Source organism: Diadema setosum, chromosome 9, assembly GCF_964275005.1.
Source record: "Diadema setosum chromosome 9, eeDiaSeto1, whole genome shotgun sequence".
NCBI classification, from domain to species: domain Eukaryota; kingdom Metazoa; phylum Echinodermata; class Echinoidea; order Diadematoida; family Diadematidae; genus Diadema; species Diadema setosum.
In genome coordinates, this window is record NC_092693.1 from 18,026,516 (window position 1) to 18,054,337 (window position 27,822).

Below are 27,822 nucleotides of genomic sequence, written 5' to 3' on the forward strand. Positions count from 1 at the left end.
GTAAATGTCTTGCAGATTTCCTACTCTAATAGATATTATACTGTATCAAGTATTATTAGTTTTCTATGTTAGAAAATGAATGATGTATAAATATTCACAGTCATTTCAACTAACCATGTAAAATTTTTTCTTTTGTATTTAGCTTTTAGTATGAAGATCAAGGTGGCCAATCTCGACTAGCACTTGTGCTAACTTTTGGTTTCCTTGTTAACAACAGCAACTTTGTAGAATTATGCTACATATATCATATTTAACTCTCAAATATCATCATTTAATCATGTTATTGTAAAGGAGTAACATAAGTTTTTTTTCACATATGTATGTAGATACAATTATGTTATGATTCTTATATGTACATGTTCAAAATGTTGTTGCCAATAAAACTTTAAATTTCAAACTTCAAACAATCAACAATGCATTTCTGCACTAGGAGAGTGTCACCCTGTTCCCTAAGCTCATTCTGGCAAGGCAAACTCATTTGCATTTTATTCCCTTTTCTGAAACTCACTCTGGCAAGGCATACTCATTTGCATTCTCTCTTGTTCAGCCTAGTGCTGTAGTAGGTCTCCGCGCTTGGCCAAATCTAACAAAGCCTCAGTCAGGTGTTTTAGCTAGCTGTGCTGGGGCTGTGTACAGTTATATAGGCATAGGAATGCGGTAATTAAATTGTTTTTCCAGTTGCTAGGTTATTTGGCAGGGTAGGAGATAATTGGTTAAGTTTTTTGGGGTGTGTGCAGTCTTGGGTTTAGGAGAGAGTTGTGTGAGGGAAAATCGGTGCACTCCATATTGAACCTTTGAGTTGAGAGGTTGAGCTCTTCATCCTCACAGTGGTGTGACTGGATGTGTGTGGATTCTGGGTGTGAGAAAGCCACGACTTGGATCCCCCCACTAGCAAGTAATTGTCAGACTTGCAATTTCGGGACTTCCTTTTGGCTGCCACAGCACACCAAAGCACATCTCCAAACTCAAGACCACAGAGATTTCCTCATCCCGTTCCTCGCCTTACTACAAACTTAGCTGGGCTAAGTAAGCTCCATGTCTTCTTCGTAGACGCCGGCCATTGGCGTTACCTCCTCGAACTCCACGCTTTCGGCAAATTGGTCTCGAACGACCTCGATTATCTCCGACAACGACCTCGTCATTGATTACCACTCGTCGACGAACTCTGTATCAACATGAGTACTCACGCGTGATCTCCCTCATCGCGGAGCTTTATACTTCCACCCCCATGCAAAGTCGGTATCATTTTATTGGTGCACCTTAGGGTTTTTTGGACAAATTAACCAAAATATATTGTAAGAATTCCGAATACTGAAACTGTTGCAAAACCACAAAACCATCAACTTCATAATAAAATATGTTTGTAAACCAAAACAGTACATTTGACTGTGATTATTGCATTTGTAATACAGGTATTTGAATTTGTGATGGGAAAAGGTAGATTATATTAAAGCTCAGGTCAACTGACTGTTTGCAACCTATTCAAAGTTTGAGTGGTTTGATTCTTCGAAGTTCGGTTTCTGTTTCGTACTTAAGTATATAATTAGATATTGAACAAATTCTACTTAATTGCTTAGTCGATAATTAATTGGCAACAATTAAGTGACAGAGAGATTTCATTTGTTTAACGCCACCTCGATCATCAGCACGTCCGAAAACATGGAGCCGTATATCCCATCTTTTCAGAAAAGGAAACTAAATTTACACTTATCAATTATTATCGATAATTTTTGTCAACCACTTCATAACCTTCAAGATATTTATGAGATATTCTAATTTCAGTGGCATCTACTTCAGTCTTTACATACAATATGTGACCAGTCACTTAAAAAATGAACCACACTCCTGTAATGCCAAGTGAAGTCAAAGAAATCACTTATTTTATCTTTCTCTGATGAAGCTAGGGTTATAATATGTTTAAACTACATGGGATTGTACAGAAGTAGAGTGCCTGTATGTGATAATAGGGAAAAGGGAAGAAGGACCAGACATATTCAGCTAATGCTATGGTTGGCACCGAGGTTGGTACAGGTACAGGTCCTCTTGCTTGCCAGACTACAGCCTAAATACAGGGATGATACTGAGATCGAATGTACAAGATGAAGAAAAATGCAAGTTATGCTTATTCGGCAGGTAAACACCAGGACCCTGTTTTATGAAGAGTTATGATTTATCATATAGTTGATTTCTATCATAAGTCTATATGGCAGCCTGTGTGTTAAGAAAATTATAATCGATTTTATCTTTTGATAAAACGGGGCCCAGACTGTGTATAATGCTGACACGGTGTACCTATTCGAGTATGTGGCGTCCAGCTGTCCCTGATCAGCATCTCAACATTTACGCAGGATTTTCATTCCTGATGAGTTAGCAATACTCGGAGTCGGAGTTGAAGGGGAGGGGAGGGGGCATTTTCATAATGACTGGTCAAGAAGTGTTTCCCGAAAAATTGTCGAATTTCAGAATGTCATGACTTCCTTATTTGCACCGTTCTGCAGGGAATATTTGTCTTTCTAATGAAATTGAACAAATTTTGGAGTTGTTGTTGTTGTTGTTGTTGTTGATGGTTTTATTCATACACTAGTTAAAATACTTGCACTCACAGTCGTTATAAAAAGGCTGTTTTTAAGCAAGTACGTATGATATACAGAAAACATGCAGTGGTACAATCAGCGTATATGATAATACACAATAATCATTACAATGAAAAAAAAAGAAGGATGAGATGAAAAATGCACAACACCTTTTGGCAAAGTTAAATACAAAAGCAATAAATCGCAGAGAGAAAATTTTCTCGGAAATAGAAAATCAAAACAAAACTTATTACTAAAAGTAAAAGAAATTCAAATCAAGTAAGAAGACAGAACCGATATCCTTCAGAAATAGTGCTTACCTGGTACATGTCCTCGTGGTTTCCGATAATTGGTTGAATAATTAATGAATAGTGCTACTTTTACAGAAATTGGTTTTGGGCTTTGGTAACCATACTATTTCATTTAAAAGTACAACTTGTATTTTAATGAAATGAAAAATATTTTCTTTGTCTCGAAATAAAGTCTTGGAGAAAGGGTGGTGCCGAGCATGGCCTCAAAGCGAAGAAGAATGTTAGACATCCCATTGCAATGCTTTAGAACCTAAACACGTGTTTGCATGGATTACAAAAAGATGTAACTCCTTCTATAACACCTCCCTGCTTCTTCTCCAGCACTCAATGACCCCCCCCCCCCCACCCCGATATAAATTTCACATCGTCTTTCATTCACTACACTTCCCAGCAGTCCCAGTATATACACTGTCTCATGTAAAACTGTAAGACATATAATATACACGTCTATGTTGAAAGAATAATTTGTTTCTGTGGCCTGGGCTACATGGCACAAATGTCTCGATACAACAGCAATCTCACGTTATGTGCATAATTTCTGCAGCCCTTGCAGAACAGAGAAGTCAAGTGCTCTAGCACATCAGCAAAACAAAACACTTATGCACTAGAAACAAAGACTCGATGAAGATGGATACTGCAATTGCAACACAAGTGAAATGATAACGGATACACATGTGGTAATGGGAGTCGAAACTAAAATGATAATTATCTGTTACACATAGCACTTTTCAAATATATCAATTTGTTTTGCCAACACAATTCTCGTACACAAGGGTTTGAAATGTATAATGCGTCCTGTCAGCTATAAGACTATTGCATTTCACGGCATGTTCTGATCAAGCTACAATTGCATGTTTTGATTGAAAAAACAAAAAACAAAACCCCAACAGAACGATGTAAGCCCATGAAAAAGAGACACAGCTTTCGGTCAGGAAAGACCCCTCAAATGAACACACAAACATAAAAACAAGAGAATGATACAAATAGAAAAGCCTCTGATGTATTATTTTATATTAACTTAATAAGTCAGAAAATCAGGTAGGAGGTTATTCAAGGCTTTGTATCTGAAAACAACAAGGTCTTTTTTTTTTCACTTTGGCACTGAGGTAGTCAGTATACAACCTCCCATACAAATCTCGTGGATTTCTTCTTTAAATGCAAAAGTATCAAGGTGTCTATTTCTATGTACTGGTCTACTTGTACACCTGTATATTCCAATCTATGTGTATGCCAAACTGCAACGTCTTAGAAATTTATCATCAGCACACATAACATAGACTGCATGTAGTGTACATAGATCTGTTAGTATTCTTGCCAAAATGTCTGAACTTGTATAATACAACAGACATGAATGACGTAATGTACTGTGTGGTAAGGATGCCGAAAAGTACCAACTTAGATTCCTACCAATATGTAGTACTCTTTTGTACATTTGACTTGGTTCCTATCGACTTAGTATCGAGGTACGCTTTACCACATCCTTTGTATCTTTGAATGATGAATTATTCAACTAAAACCTATGTTCTAATAACAATAATAATGAATTATTGAACTCAAAACCTATACTATGTTCTGTATGTATTGCAATCTTTATACTGCCTCTAGACCCTCTAGACATGATCTAGATTCTATATGATAGTTTGAATAAATGGTTCAGTCTATATGTGACTTTCTGTATTCATATATCTATGAAGAGTCTGTATGAATTCCATATCTACCAAAGAGAGTGAGTAGTTGTAATTACAGAAATCTATTCCGTAGTCAAAAGCAGTCCGCAAACGTCAAAAATATCTCAAAAGACCTTAAGTCTCTATTCGATGATTTTCCCTAATCAATTATAAGAATCCCTGGATCCCACACACGCACCTCAGCACGCATTCATCATCTGTCCCTCCTTGGACGCATGCTACAATCAACATGAAAATAAATAACACATGAAACAATAAAATATAATGTCAATATACTCCTAATATTTTCTAACAGTCCGCAGTTTGGGCTAATATATTATCTCTTCTTTATCAGATATTTCCAATAAACTTGACTCATCTACCAGTGTTAATCACTCATCCTGGCAATCAATAACATCGTTGTCCTTAACAAGACAGATACATTATATAACTAATATTTCACTTGGATGAACTCTACCGACCAGAGATAATGAATTCAGACACACTCACGGTGAGTAAGGAGTGGGGGTCTCTTGAAGAAATGCAGACAAATGTGTGAGTGAATTTAGCGTAAGTGCTTCCTCGAGAAGAGATTCTGGCGAAAGTGAAAAATAAGCGTCCAGCCGGTTATACTAGGGAGCTTTAGATTTTAGACGCGCGGACGTTCAAAGAGAGAAAAAAAAAAACAGGATCTGAGCGTGCGCAGTAGCGCGGATCAAGTTACTGCGCACGCTCAGATCATGTTTTTTTCTCTTTGAACGTCCGCGCGTCTAAAATCTAAAGCTCCCTACTATCGCGGCCAGGCCCCGACCGCTGATTGGTTTAAAGTGCCGTAATACGCATTTCTATTATTCCCTACGTGAGCCCTCTACGGCCAAGTTCTTCTTCTTCTTCTTCTTCTTCTTCTCGTTAAGTCTGCCTTCTTCAATAAGCTGAAGATTCTTGCAGACTGTGTTCTTTACATTACAACACAGTTTATTTACAGATATTTACAAGCACATAACAAATATGAAGAACAAAGACTAGCCACTGTGGTCTACCATTAGTCGGTTTTGGAATGCTCCCACAGATGGCGCTGTAACAATTTCCGAGGGCAGGGAATGCCAGCGCCTTACTGTTCTCGGAAAGAACGAATGACGATGCGATTCAGTTCTCGAGTGTGGTATCTGATAGGAATGCTATAGTTCAAGGTCGTGAAGACAACTGCCAGGATTACCTTACAGGGGAACCGGGAAACAAATCTTTAAGTTTTTTTCCCAAGTCAGAAAGTTAGGAAGTGCCTAGGAAAGATAAAAGTGGCATTCTGAAATTCCTTCCCAGGAACTTCTTAATGCAAAATAAGTCATTCATATTCCTGCCCACTGTTCTTTATTAAGCCAATACGAAATGCCGTATCATAAGGAACCAACAAATGACAATCACATATCATTATGAAGTAGGATGAAATACACGTGTGCGCGGCATGTCCCATTTTTCATGCCCGTTGCGCGCGTATATGGGCGCAGTGAATGACAAGCGCCTATCACATTTTTCTGTACAATTCTGTACACTTTTCTTTTTTCTTTTCATCAATGAATCGTACTTCACTCTATTTTCTTCTTTTTTTTACGGTTATTTTGTATGTATTCAAAATTATTTGCAACGCTGTATTATTCAACTAATAATGTGATATATGTTTTTGCATTGGACTCCGATACACATAGTATGGGTTGTTGAGTAAAATAAACTTTCAAACTTTCAAACTATTAAACTTTCAAACGATGGTTTGCAGCTTACTATAATATCGTAACAACGTACTTAGGACAGGGGTGGGTCTTTCCTAAATATCTTCCTAAAATTCTTTCCTAAGTGTATTCTAGAATACCAACTTCTTCCTAAGTCTAAGAAATTTGCATATCTTCCTAGAATTCATCCTCGTTTGCATATTTTCTTAAGTTTCTTCCTAAGTTTAGGAAAAAACGTCAGGAAGAAACTTGGGAAGAAACTTAGGAAGGACTTCAGAATACCACCCCTAGGATTCATCCTCATTTGCATATTTTCCTAAATTTCTACCTAAGTAGGCCTACAGATTTGTAAAACTTACAAAATACGATATGACTAAGGAGTATTCAACTCATATATGAAACCAATTCCTGTTTTCCATTAAAATGTTATCCTTTATTGTCCAGTTTATAAATTTCATAATTACACACATTTATTACGTTAAAAACATGTAAATGTATTATGTTTAAGTTCTAAGTATTGTTTTGCTCTATGTATCTATAGCATGTATTTATGTTATTATTCAGACAGGTACTGTCCAAAGTCGACTCTAATCTGTAAAAGCCACAGAAAAGAGGGAAGATAATTCAGTGTGAAAGTGACAAAGATTTAATGTGTCATTCTATGAATCACAGGAATTTATTGAATTCACATGCATTTTATGTAATGTACAAAATATGAAATGAAGAAATAAAAAGTATTTTTTTCTCCAAGAATTCTGTATGTCTTCACATTAGCAAATATCAATGTGTTGCAGTGTGCCATTGTTATGTTAAAAACTTTATTGCAAACTGCAAACATGGAGGCATTTTGTAAAATCCTATTGGAATATCTCTAGAATTCAGGATGACATTTGGAGTAAGGTTATTCAAACCAAATATTGTGGTGTACATTGTGGGAGATTGTTGTTGAAATGTCATCTCAATGATCATTCAAAGGTTATGCCTACAGTGTAATGTCAAAAGATTTGACTTAAATTCTTTTCATGCACATATATATGTCTATAAGGCGAGGAAAACGTAATTATCCCTTCACTTTCGGGATAATTAATGCCTAAGCTGCCTGTAGTTTCCTAAAAAAAAGATAAAGTTGCTGAATTTGTAAATTCATCGTTTTAGTCTGCCTGTAACAAATCTATAATGCTTCCACCTTTAGTCTCCAGTTCAAAATATTTAAGGTTAGTTACTGGAACTTTAATTTCTCATAGAAGACAAAGGATGCCTTGTGAAAGAGAACTAATACCATCATGTAATGACTAAGATAACACCATAAATTCACAAGGAACCAATTACGTGAATTAACTGCTAGCAATGAGGCTAAGATGTCTTTGGCCGTCAAAGACGGAGAGGTTTTTAAAACCGTAATCTTTTAAGCCTTCTGTTGATTGGTACACTGTACTCTGATACTATATGGAGATTGGGAGACTATAGATTACATGGCTGGAATGGCCACAATCTACACACCAGCACACACAATGACAAATGTGCAACTATAATTCTACTAAAAAACTCCAACAAACTGACCTCCACACATATGCACAATATGTAGTTGAAAACACACCACTTTCTCATGTATCTCTTCATTCTGAGCAGTTCATTAATGATGACAAGTTTGAGTGCCTTTCATTTTTCAATACGATCATTTTAATTGTTAAGTAATAGTACCAACAATGTGATGGTAAAACATAAAATTGAGCAAAAGAATATTTAAATTGAGAAAAAAATTGTACTGCCCTCAGTAAAGCCATGCAAATCAAATATCTACATGCATACAGAAAAGCTGCTTACACATAATTACGCCTAATATCACAGATGATTGTCACGTATGTACAATTCCTACAGTAAGAATCTATGATCAATGACCCCGAGTTTAAAAAATTGTACAAATTCTACACTGATTTTAACAATAACACTGATTAGTACACTGTAAAAACATCGGTTTTAGATTTAACACCACGGGTGTTAAATCTAATACCGATCAAACTTCAATAAAGGACCACACCCACAGGTGTTAAAAATGCACTGTGATGGTGTTGAAAAGTGTTCACCTGACACTTCGTGGTGTTAATTTGACACTGTACCTGGTGTTATTTTGACACTGTACTGGTGTTAATTCAAAAATGACACCACATGGTGTTGATTTGATATTTGCTGGTGTTAATAACAATGGTTTAACACCCGTCCAGCTTCAATAAGGGACCACACCAACTGGTGTTACTTTGGTGTAAATTTATTTTCACATTTTTTTCAAAAATCTAGTATTTTAATGTAAAATTCTTGATCGTCTTGTTTAAATTAAAAACCAACAAGAAGTGCAGTTACTAAGAAACTCTTCAAAAACACAGTTTAAAATTTGGAAATGACACCCGTAGGTGTTAATTTGACACCATAAATGAGCACCGAAAATTTAACACCAGCTCGGTGTTCACTATTTAACACCGGACTTTTTGCAGTGTAATTTCAGTTTGATTGTTCTCAGCGACATTTGCAGGTGCTTTGCAAAAGCCAAAGTGTCTTTTTTACACTTAATGTATTCTGCATTTTACCCTAGAGACAAAAGTTCTAAAAAAATGGAAAGATGAAGCATCTTGATGACAGATTAAGTGGAGAAAGCAAAATACTTTTCATGCTTGTATACTTCCCACAATTTTTTTTTGCATGCACCTTGCATATGAAGTTGTATTATATGATTTGACATCGAAATTTATGGAAATGTAGGGACACTTATTGGTATACATCATGACAGCAGAGCCTACTCTTTTATTCACTGATCGACTGCATTCAATTTATAGACTCTCAGAAGAATTTTTAAAAAGGGAAAAAACGTTGCACTGTATGTTATCGCATCGATATGGTTATTTCTACGATTTCATCACCTCATACGCATGAACACAAACTTCTAGATCATGTGACATTTTCCTGCTGACCCTCGAAGCCGAGCAAAAAAGGGTTACATGGAATGTGTGTGATAGAGCAATTAAAGCTTCTATGAGAGATACACATTGATACTAGCATACTTGTACCAGGGAGGTGTTATACAAGAAGTAGTAAGCAATTCTCCCTTGAGGTCATGCACGAAGCCACCACAATACAGTACATTGTTGCTTTGTCAAAAGAGTGCTTCGGCAACTGCGAGTGGCACTCTCACAGCAGAAAAGACCTTCCCTGCTGCAGTTCGTTCTTTGTGTGTATGTGTGTGTGTGTGTGTGTGTGTGTGTGATTGTGTGGGTGTTGGTAACAAAGAATATTGTGTGTTGAATTGGAGAAGGGAGTGAAAATGCAGTGTTAAAATTACACTTTTACCTGAAAAAAAAAATAGGAAAAAACAAAACACGCTGGAAAACGCTTCTGCAGAGTACAATGTACTTTAAAGGATAAATGCGAGAGTAAAAGGTAGAAAACTTACATGTGCAAAGTGAAATCTAGGGAAAATATGTTTTTTAGAGGATTCAATTTTAATTACACTTTGATATGAACATTATGAGGAGAACAGAATTACCAGTGTATAATCTTGAATTCTTTTCAAAACTGTTTTACACAAATTCTAGTATTTCAGTTGAAATTTTCTGGTGACATACACCTTGTATTTAAATAAAATGTGAAATCTTTTGTCTCAAAATGATGTCTTGGAGATAGAGTGGCGCCGAGCATAACTTCAGAGGAAAGAGGAATGTTAAGACATCCCATTGTAATGCTTCAGAACCTAAATATGTTTCTATAACACCTCCCTGCTTCTTCTCTAGCACTCAATGACCCTCCACCACCCCCAACATAAATTTCACATCGTCTTTTACTCACTACACTTCCCAGCATTCTCAGTATATACACTGTCTCATGTAAACTGTAAGGCATATAATATACACGTCTATGTTGAAAGAATAATTTGTTTCTGTGGCCTGAGCTACATGGCACAATAATGTCTCGATACAACAGCAATCTCATGTTATATGCATAATTTCTGCAGCCCTCGCAGAACACAGAAGTCAAGTGTTCTAGCATGTCAGCAAAACAAATCACTAATGCACTAGAAACACAGACTCAACGAAGATGGATAGCTGCAATTGCAGCACAAGTGAAATGATAACGGATACACATGTGGTAATGGGAGTCGAACTCAAATGATATTAGTCTAATTTTCTCTTACACATAGCACTTTTCCAATATATCAATTTGTTCTGCTAACACAATTCTCTTACACAAGGGTTTGAAATGTATAATGTGTCTTGTCAGCTATAAGACTATTGCATTTCACAGCATGTTCTGATCAAGCTACAATTGCATGTTTTGATTGAAAAAACAAACAAACAGCAGAACGATGTAAGCCCATGATAAAAAGACACAGCTTTCTGTCAGAAATGACTCCTCAATTAAATGAACACACAAACATAAAAACAAGAGAATTATTCAAACAGAAAATCCTCTGATGCATTCTGCACAGAGACATAGTATTCATCACACCCGAAAAATCTTTTGACACCAATTCTAATTCATTGTTCTCCAGTGAAGCTCCTCATATTATCTGAAACGGTCCCAAACCGTACCTTTGATCGATTACAATTACTGCAGCATACCATTCATACCCTCGTACATCAATTCACAACATCTTCAGCACTGCCGCACACTAACCCATTTCTTTCTACTGGTCTGACATGTCTGTCGGACCAGTAGGTTCCCACTTTTTCCATTTTCTACAGGTCCATTCCTGAGAAAGTTACTGGTCCGACAGTGATTTTTACTGATTCTGGACCGTCGGACCAGTGCCAGTGTGCAGCGTTGTCTGTCTGGGGTTCCTCCCAGTTCGACATCCGGGGCACCTGATTTAACTACTAAGTGGAGAACACTAGGCAATCAAAAGTTGAAACAGTATGTATCCTCTTATTCATCATACCAAAAAGCCCCCCCCCCCCCATCTTCATTTTTTTTTCAAGGAAACATTGGAGCAAGCTACAGAACACCACCCAGAAATTCCTGAAGATCGACAATGCCTATCACCAGTGAGGAGAAAAGAGTGAAGGAGAGAGAGAACTTCAGAAAAGATCACTCAGCAATGCATTCCAACTGGAGTCTCCTCTGTCTCCTCTATAGAACCACCTTAAGAGTGCTACAAAGATCTAGATTAAATTTGAGACCATGTGATGGCGCAGCGTGGTTTGGCCGATTATGAAAATAAATGGAAAATGTTATGATAGTTATGATATGTTAATAGATAACTGTTAAGACACAAGGATACACAATGATATGAGTATGGACAATTATTTACTAAACAAGACATTTAATGACACATACAGTCATCTCAATCTAATTGCGACCACTAATAAAAACATAAAATTCACTAATGACATTGCTTTTGATTAAAAAAAAGAGTTTAATCATCTTAGAATAAATGGCTTGTATAACAATGTACCTTTAGTAGTGGAATTGACAATTAAGAAAACTGCTATGCATGTATGCATGGCAGATACACAACACACTGATGTACTTACTCTGCCTTTTTTCCATATATGTATCTGTACCTGCCTTGTTAATATTAATACTTTTTTCTTTATAGATATCTGTATAAATGCTCGTAGCTACGGTATAAAAGTACACACAAAGTAAATGATAACAATACTACACAATCACTTCACGTGATTATCGCAAATGAGAGGAATAATTTAGATTCTGACTCACCTACATATTTTTATGAGACTTAAGACACAGCTCATTTTACAATCAACATTTGACATGTGAAAGTCAACAAGTGTGTTCCGTCAGAGAAACTGTTTTGAAACAATGAACAGTATAGCAGATATTGTTGTACATGAAAGTATAAACAATTACATATCCATGCAATCTTCTATAATCTTGCTATACTTGTAGCAGAAAGTAGCAAAGTCTAGGTCAGGATTTTGTGAACTGTTTATTTTCCTAAGATCTGATCGAGTGACTCTGGAGCCTACCCTAAAAACTCTTGATTACAAATGATTATGTACATACACTGTATATGCATTACAGCAAAGGAATATAACCCAATATACAAATGGATTTGAGTGAAATGACACATGCAGCTCGTTGAATAATTCTAAATCTAAAATCCTATTCTTGTCTTGCACAGTACAGTGCATGTATATCATCCTGCACAGCAACTTAGATACAACTTACCACACAGGCTACAGGGCATGGCATGGTATGTACATTCTGACAAAATGCACAATTTCCTTGCACAAACTTGAGACTGGCTGCAAGGGTTATACAATCACACCTTACTTGAGCTAGTGTGGCTTAAACTTCAGGCACTACGCTATACGTACACGCTTGTCAGAGACCAATGTAATGTTTTCTTTGTTTTAATCAATATTTTCCAAGTACACTGTAAGTCGACTTGTTATTACTCTTTTCCATTCACCAAAGATCACAGCCACATATAGAGGACTCACTCAAATCGGATCAATGTTATTTAGGAAGGAAGTCTCATAATGTTTGATATTCTTTTTGCAGTTTTCACTCAACCACTCGACATCCCTACAAATTAATAGAGTACGTTCTCGACTGAGCTGACCTTCTTAAAGCTCATGCAGCCGTAGTAGCATGATGCCACAAAATTCAGGAAAGCCACGATGAAGGCACCTAGATTGATGAAACAGAGAGAACAAGGATATTTTATACTCTGCAGTTTCTTACTGGTACCGTATATCAAGACTCAAAAATCAAGAACAGAACTGGCAGTTATTTCAAACTGCTCACAGACAGATTCACAGATACAGACACAAATACACAGAAACTGTGACACAGGCACAGACAGAGTCACTGACATACAGAGTCCCAGAACAGGCATAGATACAGACACACTCACAGTCACAGATACACATAAACATGATGCAGACACAGATAAGTCACAGACAGACATACACAAACATAACCACAGACACAGACATGCATAGATACAGACTCACACACAGTCACATGCAGATACAGACATTGACACACACCCCCCGTATTCCCCTCCCACATCCTCCTCCAACACACTTTCCTGAATATATATTTGTCTTGCTTCTTTGACAGAAAAAAAAATGAAAATTTCACCAATAGGGTGCATCAGATCTCTGAATTTCAAGTCTGAAAATACAAAAATCTCCCTCGTGTCCCAGAAGGAAAAACCAGTTACAACCATTTGGAAATTTCAACTGGTTCTAGTTACATGCAACTGGTTCCAGTCGACTTTAACTGGTCTTTAATGCATATCAAGTGGACAATCGGTACGAGTACATGGGATTTTACCGGAACCAGTCCCCACAACCAGTTGATAACTGGTCTGTACCCATGTTTCCAGTTGCACCATTTACACCAGTACAAACCAGTAAACAATTCTAACTAATATCTATACTGGTTTAACTGGTCTTCACTGGTTGCAACTGGTACCAGTTACAACCAGTTGGAAATTTCAACTGGTTCCAGTTGATTTTAACTGGAAACAGTTATCTGCAACTGGTTCCAGTTGACTCTGTAACTGGTCTCTAATGCATATCAAGTGGACAATCAGTACGAGTACATAGTACTTGATAGGAACCAGTTCCCACAACCAGTTGATAACTGGTCTGTGCCCATGTTTCCAGTTGCACCAGTTGCATCAGTATACAAACCAGTAAACATTTTTAACTGGTCTCTACTGGTTTAACTGGTCTTCACTGGTTGCAACTGGTACCAGTTGAAACCAGTTGATATGTTGATGTCATACTGGTAGTACAAGTTTATACCACTTGAAGTTGCACTGGTTACCAGTTGATACCACTTGATCAAAATCGTATTATGTGTACAAGTTGATACCAGTTGAGGTCTTGCTGGTACCAGCTGATTCTAGTCCAAGTCTCACTGGGTACCATTCAGTTAATACCAGTTGAAACAATTGAGTGGAATAAACCAGCACACTAGTAACCTAAAAAGATATTATACTGTGGCAGCTGAATCCAGCTGAAAAAAAGTGGATAAACTGCATGGCCAATTGTACACCAGTCTGAACATTATATATATTCAATTTTCATGCAGTTGACTAAAAAAAAAATTGAAATTAAACAAAATTAATAAACTGTCACACCCACACTTACAAGTTGCCTCTAGAACATTTCAAAGCTGGGAAATTTCATACCAGCTGGTATTACTAATAAACATTCAAAGCAAAGAAAAAACAAACAAACAAACAAAGCATTGAAACATTCTTTGAAATAAAAAACGGATCCTTGTGGTAAAAGTGAATTCAGTTGGCATAAACTGAAGTCAGTTGACATTCCAACTAGCAAACTACCCACGTACTATGTGTAGATTATGTATGTACGTTTTCTTGTGTGTGTGTGTGTGTGTGTGTGTGTGGATGGGTGTGTGTGTACACTGTAAAAACTTCGGTGTTAGATTTAACACCATGGGTGTTAAATCTAACACCGATCAAACTTCAATAGAGGACCACACCCACAGGTGTAGAAAATGTACTGTGACGGTGTTAAAAAGTGATCGCCTGGCACTTCGTGGTGTTAATTTGACACTGTGCCTGGTGATATTTTTGACTCTGCGCTAGAGTTAATTCAATAATGACACCGCATGGTGTTGATTTGATATTGGTGGTGTTATTTTCAATGGTATAACACCCGTCCAGCTTCAATAGGGGACCACACCAACTGGTGTTACTGTGGTGTAAATGTATTTACAAATTTTTTTTTTTCAAAAATCAAGTACTTTATCGGAAAATTCTTTATCGTCTTGTTGAAGTTCAAAATTAACAAGAAGTGCAGTAACTAAGAAACTATTCAAAAAACAATTTTAAATTTTGAAATGACACCCGGAGGTGTTAACCTAACACCATGAATGAGCACCGGAAATTTAGCACCAGCTCGGTGTTTCATATTTAACACCGGACTTTTTGCAGTGTAAGTGTATGTGGCAATTTGTGTGTAAACAGTTTGTTGACACTTGAAAGCCATGTACCTGACTGGGCTTGCTTGGTAATTACCAGTTTATTCCAGAGTAAAACCCATTAACCATAATACCAGTTGATTCCAGTTGGTTTCTACTGGTTTCTACTGGTCATGCATATTCATAAGCTATTCAAATTCTCTTGGAATGGAAATAGATAAAATATAGTTAAAATTGTTTCTATGACTATAATAAACTTTCAACTGTGTTAAAAATTTCATTCAATATTATCGTTGTGTTATTCACAATTTCAATTTGTGTTATGAGGACGCATTTTCATTTTTTAATATTAAAAGTGTAGTTACTTGGTAATCACGTCTTAAGGCATTATAACAAAATGGCCCTATATAAGTGAATGTGATGTAGTACCAACTAGGCAGTGTTGTTATTATACATCTGCAGGTTTAGGCTCTAAGACTAGCTGTAGGATTATGATTGTGAATGGTTATTTGAATATTGATGTCTTCACATACATGTACATCCTATGTGTGTTCTGGTATATGTTCAAACATCAACATACCTCGAGAAACTATTAATTTTGTCAACGCCGGGATCCCAGCTAATTCCAGTTGACTGGAAACCAGTTGAAAGGTAACTGGTTTTGTATACTGGTCCAGTTAAAAAGGTAACTGGTTTTGTATATTGGTCCACTGGTAACTGGTAACTGGTAACTGGTTGATTTGAACTGGTTCAACTGGTCCAGTTGTAGCTGGCATTTCCTTCCGTGGTGGAAGGGGGGTATCCCCCTCCCGAGCCCTCCCCTGCCTTTTTCCTTGAATACTACTCTATTTCTTCTTACATTTTTGATAAAAACAAAAGTGAATAATCTTACCAAAATGTGCACTATATCTCTGTATTTCAAGCCTGAAAATGCAAAAATCTCCCTCTTGTGGGAGGATACCGCTCCCCTTTCTCGGTCGCTCCTGTGGGCCCTCACAGATATCTTCAAAGTCCCCCCCCCCCCCCCCTCATTTTGCACCATTTCATATTTGCTTGCAATATATCAAAAGAGCTTACAAAGAAACTTACATGTACCTGGTTGATGCGATTTGCCTGGATGACGAGTTGTTTTGGAGTATTTTGAGATCAAAGATACATAGAATAATAAAAGTCGGTATACCGACTTTTATTCCAGAAAGATCCAGGCTAACTCAGTCTCGGGGACAACTCTGCCCTATTTCAGACAATTTACACGCAGTTCGTGATCACCAGATAGAGGCACACGTTCGTTTTGTATGCGTGCCGAAGAGGTTCTCTGACGCACACATTGTATTAACATAGCCATGATAGCTGCAACTAGCCAGAACACGAAGCGCTCCCATAGTACAACACTGTGCAATTCAAAGGGACAACTCGGCCGTCAGTCAAAGCGAGGCCGAGTTGTCCCCGAGTCCGAGTTAAATGTAGCTTGACCCCGATCAAGTAAGGTCTGAGAATACAACTCCGTCGAACCTTTTTGGTTAATATTTCCCATTTTCGTCATTACCCAATAAATATCTTTATATTCCAGCACTATTCCACACAATTCTTAGGCAAACATGTACACTTTGGAGTGAAATTTGACAATTCTGCAGGCGTACTGGGAGTATGCTTTACCCTTAAGTCTATACTGCAGTATAAGCCTATTTCAGTCTTTTTGCACAGAAGGGCCAAACCCAAATCTTGCACATCTCTCCAAAACTTACCTGTCCTGACAACGTAAATACCTTCCAAGTGTGAGGCTAGGCGCTCTGTTCCAACCTAAATGATAAGGACAGACAAAAATGTAAATGTAAGTGCAAGAAACTACAGTATAACGTACAATCAGTCAGCAAAGTCGTCAGAGAAGTGGTAGGGACCATCGTTGAAGAATACGTTGACGAGCTCCTCAGGTGATTGTCAGGTGCCCCACCACTGAACAAGGCTGGAAACAACTTGCAGAAGATTGGTATCAGAGGTGGAACTTTCCTCACACCGTAGGAGACATAGATGGGAAGCACGTGGCCTGCAAAGCTCCAGCCAACTCAGGGTCCACTTATTACAACTACAAGGGCTTCTTCAGTATCATCCTCTTTGCCATGGTTGATGCTGACTACAAGTTCATCTACATCGATGCTTCAGGCAACGGTTCGCTTCAGATGCCCAGATATACAACGCAAGTGACCTCAAGGATGGGCTGGATCGCAACCTCATCATGGGTTTTCCTGGTCCAGACCCCCTTCCCAATGACACACAATATGATGTGCCCTACTTCATCGTTGGTGATGACGCGTTCTCCCTCAGAAGCTACCTCATGAAGCCGTTCAGTTCAAGATACCTCACCCGTGAAGAGAGGATCTTCAACTACAGGCTGTCCAGGGCAAGACGGGTGGTGGAGAACGCCTTCGGTATCCTGGCTAACAGGTTCCAGATACTTCTCACCACCATGCAGCATGACCCAGAGACTGTGAGGAGCATCGTGGAAGCTTGCTGCATCCTACACAATCTCATGCGCACCCGCTACCCAGTATTGCAGAACAGACTTGTCGACCGTCAACAAGGGAATGGGGACATGGATCCTGGTGAATGGAGGCAAGGACTTAACCTGATGGACACTGTGGATGTACAAGGCCACAACAGAGCTTCACGTGAAGCGAAGAAGCAGCGCAACCTCCTGAGACACTGGTGCAACTCCGCAGCTGGATCAGTGGAGTGGCAAGACAGGATGATAGATGATTAGAATGGATGCTTCCTTGAGACTGTTGCATAAGACTGATAAGATTGTGCCATAAGAACACAGCGTTACAATGTTGTTGTATATACTTGTAGCTGTTTATTGTTGAATGTATATGTTGTGGGGTCCTACAATGAATAGGGCATTAATAAACAGCTTTGTTTAATTCAAAATGTGTTGATGGCTGAATAAATTGTATTGATAATAAAGGTTCATAATATGTGTGGCAGCTGGGATGGTGGACCATACAGTCCCAGTATAGTTACACTGCCAGCGTAGGTTTCCCTATCCCACAATTTTCCAGAAGTCCAAAAGTCCTTTATTCCCCAGATAATAGTAAAGTACAACATCAATTCAATCATAGTTTATTTCCAGTCAACGAAAATCAAAACGTAGTACAAAGTATACATGTCATGAAATGATATTGTTCAAACATTTGCAAAAGATTGATGTAGTATACGAGATAAATTATATAACAACATAAGAGGAACAATTGTTTGAACAATATCATTTCATGACATGTATACTTTGTACTATGTTTTGATTTTCGTTGATTGGAAATAAACTATGACTGAATTGAATTGAATTGAATTGAACATCACTTGTGTAAACGGCCCTTTTTGCCCATCAATAAAAAATAAATAAAAACCAAACTGTGGCCAACTGATCCCAGGCCAGACTATGTTGGTGGACCATAGCATGCTGTCATGGTTGCACTGTTAGTCAGAATTCCCTGTGCCCAATTATTCACAGATAGTATATGACTTAACTGTTTTGATAAAGAAGGTAACGAAAAACAACAACAACAACAACAACAACAACAACAATAACAACAACAACATTATAATCTTTGGCCACATAACTATATCAGGGATTTTTTCCAAAATTTGAGTTAAATTCAACGTTCATAACGTTAAGTTTTACTCAAATTAGCGTTTCAAGTGTTCAAAACAAGTGTTTCAAAGACTTTACCAACACTTTATTAAGGAAAAAATGCAAAGTTTTAACCTTTTTTAAAAGTTTTTACCAACACTTTATTAAGTAAACAAAAATAGGCAAATTTTTGACCATGCCTTACAAAGTCTAGATGTAGAGATGTATCAGTGTATCAGTGTAGCCTTCTTCGTAGTACAGATGTACCGATGTAGCCACCAGCACGTCTGACTGCGTGCGTGCTGCATCCACGGAGCAGACGCAGTTCATACTCCTCTCATGCGCAGTGAACGGTTTGCATCCGATATATATCCGCTCGGCATCCCCTTTGTTTCCGTTAGGCGTACGTGATGCATCCGCTTCATCCGCTCTGCATCCGCTCCGCTCCGCTATCCGTCCGCTTCGCAATTATCCCCGGTAACCCCTTCGGAGCTGTCATCCACTTCCATCCGCTTTCATCCGCTAGGCTTTCGATGAACATCCGTTTAACATCCCCGCTACATACGACCCAAGTCCGTTCTTTTCCGTTCTGTTTTCGCAAATTTTCGCCAATTTTGTCAATTTCTGGAGCGGATGAAAGCGGATGGAGCCACCCCCGAAATTTTGCTCGTCCGCAGTGTCCTTTCTGCATACGCTTTGTATCCGTCGGCCAGTGGGACCGGGCCTTACGCTTTGACCCATTTCCACGAGTCCGAAGAAGTCCGATCCAGTGTAGTCAGTGGTCCGATCACAGTTTGATCGGCTCATGATTGGGCTGATGATGACAGCTTTAGCAAACTAATTCTTTTGTGACATCATACACAGTATGATATCTGTAAATAAACTGTAAAATAAACTGTAAAATATCTGTAAATAAACTGTATTATAATGTAAATAGCACAGTCTGCAAGAATCTTCAGCCTATTGAAGGAGGCAGACTTAATCAGAAGAAAAAGAAGTACTAAGAAGCTCATAAGCCCGCACCCTGGAATCACTACACCCTGCGTGATGCGCATCATTGCTAAAATTATGTGTTGGGCACATCTGGGCCCCGTTTCATAAAAAGTTGATATACACTGTAAAAACATCGGTGTTAGATTTAACACCATGGGTGTTAACTCTAACACCGATCAATCTTCAATAGAGGACCACACCCACAGGTGTAGAAAATGTATTGTGACGGTGTTAAAAAGTGTTCACCTGGCACTTCGTGGTGTTAATTTGACACTGTAGCTGGTGATATTTTTGACACTGCGCTAGAGCTAATTCATTAATGACACCGCATGGTGTTGATTTGTATTGGTGGTGTTAATTTCAATGGTATAACACCTGTCCAGCTTCAATAGGACACCACACCAACTGGTGTTACTGTGGTGTAAATTTGTTTACACATTTTTTCGAAAATCAAGTACTTTATCGGAAAATTCTTCATCGTCTTGTTGAAGTTCAGAATTAACAAGAAATTCAGTAACTAAGAAACTATCAAAAAAAAAAAACAATTTTATATTTTGAAATGGCACCCAGAGGTGTTAATCTAACACCATGAATGAGCACCGGAAATTTAACACCAGCTCGGTGTTTCACATTTAACACCGGACTTTTTGCAGTGTAGCAACTCTTGCTGGAATGGTAATTGTCATGACAATGACAAGAATCCGGCTTCCTGATTTGCTGTTGCTATTGGAAGTTGCCATTCCAGCAAGAGTTGCCATCCTAACATTTTTTATGAAATGGGGCCCTGAAATCAATATTAGGGAAATCTGCCATATCTCAAGTCGAATGCCTGAAAACTGTGGGAGTTGGCTAAATCCACTGTAATTTCCATGCCCTTTATTCAAAAAATGCTCATACCATGGCAACATTAAAAAAAAAGAAGTCTGCACATCTACATGCTAAAGAGATCACGTTTGCCAAATTTCATGTCAAATGCTTAAGAATAGGGACAAATCTACAATATCTTTACAAGATTTTCATTAAAAAAATGCTATTACCATGGCACACAGTGTTCAGTGTAATGAAAAGAGATGAAATTTGCACATACTATAGCTGTCACATTTCAAGTCAAATGTAAAAAACAAGGCAAGTGCCAAAATGTGTCCCGCCCATTCGCATAGAAGAAATTAATGTTTTTCTAACTCCAGAAGTTCATTGACCCCGTCTATGGCCTTTGACCTTGTGGTGACCTTCAACTTCTCAAAAGACATTTACCATCCAAGTTTGGTCACAAACGGACATAGGGATCAAAAGTTATGAGCCATAATGGAACTGCGCCGTAAAAACTTGACAATGGGACATAAAGTTCATTGACCCCTGCCTCTGACCTTTGACCCTGAGATGACATTCATGTTTGGTAAAATGAGTAACTTTGTATAACCACTCTTCCCTCCATGTTTGATTGAAATTAAAGTCCTCAGTAGAGAGTTATTCAAGTTTTTGTACAATGGACGACGGATGGACGGACAGACGGCGCAGGCGATCCCTTTAGTATCCCCTCACCTCCGATGGGCTCGACAAAAATGAGGAAATGAGCGAAAGCCACAATATGTTTGTGTGATTTTCATTCAAAAAAAATGTTGTTACCATGGCAACACATAGTTCGCCAATGAAAAAAGGTGAAGTCTGGACATACAGTGTACATACTGTAGCGGTCACATGTGCCAAATTTCAGGTCAAATGCTCAAAAACTCAGGGAGTTACAGCGGTGTAGGTCAATCCACATGTTTTTGTATGATTTGTATAGAACTTGCTTTTGCCATGGCAACTAATTTCTTAACTCTTAAGAAACTAGAACTATCAATGAATGTGACTGATATCCCAACCTAAACCTGAGGGAGTTAGCTCACTCCATAATATCTTTGTATGGTCTGGGTTTTTTTGTTTTTTTTTAACTTTAATGTGGTTGCCATTGCCATGCATTGTTCAACACTGACAAAAGATGTGTTTTGCTCACCTTAAAACTACAGGTTTGTCTCCCCTCACCTCCAATGGGCTCGACAAAAATATGCGAATGAGCGAAATCCACAATATGTTTGCATGATTTTCATTGAAAAAAAATACTGTTATCATGGCAACACAGTGTGACGACAATGAAAGATGATGTTTGCACAACGTTATTTCGAAGTTGTCACGCATATTAAATTTCAAGTCAAATGTTAAAAAATGAGATAGTTATCTACAGAGTTATTCAAGTTTTTGTACGATGGACGACGAATGGACGGACAGACGCCGCAGGCGATCCCTTTAGTCTCCCCTCACCTCCGATGGGCTCGACAAAAATGAGGAAATGAGCGAAATCCACAATATTTTTGTGTGATTTTCCTTTAAAAATTGCTGTTACCATGGCAACACATTGTTTGCAAATGACATATGATGAAGTCTGCACATACACATATTGTAGCAGTCACATGTACCAAATTTCAGGCCAAATGCTCTAAAACTGAGGGAGTTAATAGGCCACTCCATGTATTTTTGTATGATTTGTAAAAAAAAACAACAAACAAACAAACAAACAAACAAACTGCAGTTGCCATGGCGACTGATCTCTAAACACTCGTGAAAAGAGGCGTCTTGCACAACTGCACATTACATTGATGGCATGTGCCAAATTTCAGCTGAATTGCTGTAAAATTGAAAGAGTAGTTTGATCCTCAACATTTTATGACTTTTATGAAAATCTGCCATTGCCATAACAACGCATTTACGAGATACTGAGGATAACAGTGTCTTGCACATCTACCTATGGTAGCAGTCACACATGCCAAATTTTAGGGCAATTGTTAAAAAAATGAGAGATGAGTTAAAGTCACAACATTTTGCATGATTTTATGAAAATTTGCCATGACCACGGTAACACATTAGTCAATACAGACGAAAAAGGTGTCTTGCACATCTACCTATAATAGCAGTCATACTTGCCAAATTCTAGGTCAATTGCTCAAAAAATGAGACAGTAGGTTCAAGCCACAAGTTTTGCAACTGACCGACTGACCAACCAACTGCCTGGTCACCCGACCTCAGAGTGATTCCTATATACCCCTATACACACTATGGCCCAAATTCATGAAGGTGGTTTAAATCTATACCATGGTTTATGTAAAATTTCAATGAGTAAATACGATTGACAAATTGGGTACACCAATGAACGTCCAACAACAAACGCGAATTAATACACGCATGTCAAATGTACGTCTATTTCACACTTATAAATTTGTACCATGTTCTAAGTTTAACTTAAACCACCATTATGAATTCTGGTCTATATTGTATACAGTAGGTGGGGTAAACAAAGAAGTGTCTTGCACAACTACACATTACATTGATGGCATGTGCCAAATTTCAGAGGAATTGGTGTCAAACTGAGAGAATAGTTTGATTCACAACATTTCTTGTGATCTTTCTGAAAATTTCCTGTTGCATTATGCGATCCTGCCAAGAAATGTGTTTTCTACATCTACCTATGATAGCAGTCACACATGGAAACTTTGGAGTCAGTTGCTGAAAAACTGAGGGAATTAGGCCAATTTTCAAGTGAATTGATGTAAACCTAAGAGAGAGGTTCAATCCACATTTTGTAATTGTTAAGAAAATTTGCTATTGCCATGGCAATGCATTATGCAATACTAAAGAAAAAGGTGTCTCGCACATCTAATTATGATAATGGTCACACATACCAAATTTTAGGTCAATTACTCAAAAAAAAAAAAAATGAGAGAGTACTTCGAACTACAACATTTTGCATGATTTTTATGAAAATTTGCCATTACCATGTAGTAATGTATTACTCCATAAAGACAATAAAGGTGTTTTGCACATCTGCTTATGACAGTGGTCACACATGGCAAATTTTAGGTCAATTGCTCAAAAAAAAAAAAAAAAAAATGAGAGTACTTCTAGCCACAAGATTTTGAGACCGACCGCCTGCATGACCGACCGCCTGCATGACCGACCGCCTGACCTCAGAGTAATTAATTCCTGTTATACTGAAAAGTGGAAATTTTTGTGGCGTTGAAATTTTCGCACATTTTGCGCAACCAGAAACTAGTGCAAAAATAAAATGATGCGAATATTTTTGCATGCCATAATATTCAGTAGTTCATGTTTTCATTCCGTTGATTTAAAAACATGCTAAACTCATCTTACCCACCAAAGTGCAAAAAAAAAAAAAATACTCATGCGAAAATATCCACTTCTACAGTATGTGAGTGGAGGTATAAATATAAGAATAAAACAAAATAGTTCGATAAAATCATTGAAGAGTAAATCAGAGATAAAAGCCTGCAATATTTCCGTGGACTGAACAGTTTTTTTTAATACAATATGTGTAAGCATGTCTGTGTGTGTGTGTGTGTGTGTGTGTGTGTTTGTGCATGCATCACATACAAAATATATCTCCTATGCTTTGCCATCATTTTAGCAAATGCAACCTTTCATATCCACAACAGCGAAAAACATTCCAGGTTACTTTGAGCAGAAAGAATATTATATTTCAAAAGAGTAAAATCCTAAAGCCACCATTCACTGATCTCTGATTGGCTGTAGGCCTACAAGACTAGAATATTTTCTAACATTGGAAGATCATCGCAGATGTCTGCCAATTACAAATTACAGGAAATTTTATCATACAAAGAATCCTTATTCAAACTTAAAGCTCCATAATTACATGGCTTATTATAAAGAATAACATGATTCACTGCTTTGTCCCCCTGAATAATAAACAATCTTTGCAAATCTTTTTGAGTCTGAAACTGACAAGTTGCATTTCTGTTAACTACTCTCTCTTCAGCTTCAACTCAGCTATTAAAGGTCCTATGAAATCAACTCGCCTTTCAATGAAGAGTCATTCACAAAAAGCTATAAATTTTGTTTGGCTAGTTCGTGCAAAGGCTTGCCTACTGCATTTACATCTCAAGGAGGGAATAAACTACTTTTAATGCACAATAAGGAGCTGCACAGCATTTAAACTGCACAACCAATGCCAAACTTACGGTGACTCCAATGCCAGCGGCCAGAAAGATGATGCCCACTACAGCGTTCCAAATGCAACATGTTTTGGCGAAGCTGGATTCATCTGAGGAACTGAGTACAGATCTGGTAAAGAATATAAAATTGATATAGAATTAAATAAAAAATTGATACAATATGGATTGGCCTTGAGGAGGATACAACGTTTATTGCCTGATCTAGAATCGAATTGCCTGAGTCAAAGACAAGGGCAATACGATTCTAGTGATGCGAGGGCAATAATGTTTCCAAAGACAAAATTCCACTTGGCGCCAGCTTGAGCTCTACACCTCTGTGTTGCATGCATATCATGCAACACTGTGCCTATAAATGTGAAGGTCTTTTAAGGCAAACTATAAAGAAGGTTTCTCGCAATGTGAGTTGGACCACGGAGTCCTCCTACCTTATCACTACGTTCCAAACTCCATGGGGCATGTTCAGGGATGGAAGTGATGCCCTATGACATCTTTCCAGCCCCCGAGATCTTTATTTGTCATCTAGATCAAAATTTACAGGGTCTGTGGTCTACCATATGGCATGCACAAGGTCGCAGACGACATACTCATCATAGCTAGGATGCGGCAAAACAGTAGAAGAAGTGAGTCACCATTATGACCGAAATCTGCGGATGTAGCGAGTGAGGTATCAAGCTGCACTCCTCCAAATTTGAGCTCAGGGCCAATGAGGTCAAGTGTATAGGTCACGTGCTGTCGAAGGATGGCCAGGGATGAAGGCAGACCAAGATAAGGTCACCACAGTCACAAATATGCCGATCCTAGACTCAGTCGAAGCACTTCAACTCTTCATAGGTTTGGTGAAATACATAGCGAAATTTTTCCCATCAATTTTCAGACATGAGAGAACCTCTTCGTTATTGTCATATTCACAAAAACGTGTGTGGTTGTGGGGTGAGGAGCAACAGACCGCGTTTGAGGCAATAAAGCACAAAGACAGCGAGGCTCTTGCAGTACTGTGACATTTCGATCCAGCAGTTCCTACCAAGGGTCAGGGAGATGCTCCCCAGTCAGGACTTGGTTTCGTTCCTATACAGCACTGATAGCCAGTTGTGTATGCCAGCAGAACCCAGACGAGCGCCTGCTGAGACCAAGTATTTGCAAATTGAAAAGGAACTTCTTGACCAAGTCTTCGGCGTGTGGACTGATCACAAGCCGTTGGTTTTAATCCCGCAGAAACCATAAGCAACTGCCCCAAAGCGCCTATAGAGACTGTTACTGAACAGAAACAATTTTCATTTAACTTTAACTTCAAATTAGCTTCCAAGTGTGCTCAATAGATAGACAAAAATTGCATCTTTGAATTGTTTAATGCATATTTGTAACTATATGTTACAATATTTTTGCAAGAGGGAGGGTACATCAATTCATTATGAGCATCTTTATCTATAAGTTGATATACAAAAGTTACATGAAGTAGCTACATTGGCTACCAGTCGTGAAGCGCATTGCTTTCAAGATCTTGACAATTGCGTCTTCAAGGGAAAGCTCCTACTTATCTTAGATCTCTAATCATTCCATTCTGTTCTGCTTGACCTGGACTATACGCGTTCAAGTGCAGATCATAGCACCTTACTCCATGTACCCAAAACCACAGTAGAGCGGGGACAATGCTTTTGTGACGGCTGCACCGCGATTGTGGAATGATCCCTTGATGTCTTCAAGAAGAATCTAAAAGACTTTCCTTTTTAATGCTAATCTGTGACTGAATTTGTTGTGAAGTGCTGTGAAACCAGTCATTGATTGTGTAAGTGCGCTATATAAACAAATGATCCGATTGTATAGTATTGTATTGTAAACTAACAAAAATCACCTAACTGAATAGGATATTCCAGTTTCAATGCGGAATTCACTACAATAGTCACTCACAAGCCAAGGCCAAAGCATTGAAACCGAAACTTCCTCTTGCTTATATTATTCTTTTTCTTTCCCACAACTCTCTGTATTGTACATGTACTTGCATATCACATAGCATTGTGTTTTACTCTTCGTAAGATTCAGGGCTGGGTTTACATTGTTACACGAAACATTCACCTCCCACTCACAATCACATAAAGACAATGAGTTGTAGCCAGTGACATGCATCATTGTTATTTTACTGTTCAGTTATGTATCTCTACATTTTTTGCAGCAAAGGATAGTTCCCCATTGTAATGCATACTCATTGTTCTTTACACCAGTATGAAGAGTGAGTGGTTGGAACACAATAGTGTTTAGTCCTATTCTAACTGGGCTATTTGAGACCAAGTTTTTACTTGCAAAATTTTGCCTGAACATAGAGCCGGATGTCAACCACAAAATTACATGGTCATACAATAGAAAATATTGATTGTCTATTTTTAGTAAATTAATTATGAAAATTTATGCATGAAATCATATTATTTTAATCTGTAACTCCATTAAAAAGACTGAAGGCTTGCTAAATTTTTGTGTCAGAATTCCTCAAGACAACTCGAAAAAATTTCTTGTAAAATAATTAACAATAATCATAATCAATTTCTTTTGTTACCTCCGCCAAGGGAGGAGGTTATAGTGGGGCAGATATGTGAAAAAGATGCTCACATCCGGCGGAAAGTATGAAATTTTGCATATAGGGGTATTTTGAAGCGCTGATTTCAAAAATTGCCGGATCCAAGAGATCTGGCCGCGGGGTCGGCCGCCATTTTGAATTCCAATATGGCCGCCGTCAAAGATCCCTATCTTCAGTTCTGAATGACATTAGCCACTGGAATTTGATATATAAAAGCATGGTGATATGATGACTTCAATAACAGACTTATCGATATGTCTGACAAGCTGCACGGCAGCCAATTTGAAATATTATACATATTTGCCATGTTGGAGTGTTGAAAATCTCTATCTCGGGTTTGTAAATTAGGCTACCTGATTGAGCGCGCGTTTGTAACTGATAGAGTGCGCGCTGCTGTATTTACATTGTGACGTCAGTGGAGGG

At 38.1% G+C, this 27,822-nt stretch overlaps 1 pseudogene; it reads left to right on the plus strand.

The window, feature by feature from the left end:
* Positions 1-16,534: 16,534 nt before the first annotated feature.
* Positions 16,535-17,949, plus strand: LOC140232915 (putative nuclease HARBI1; annotated as a pseudogene).
* The last annotated feature ends 9,873 nt before the right edge of the window (positions 17,950-27,822 follow it).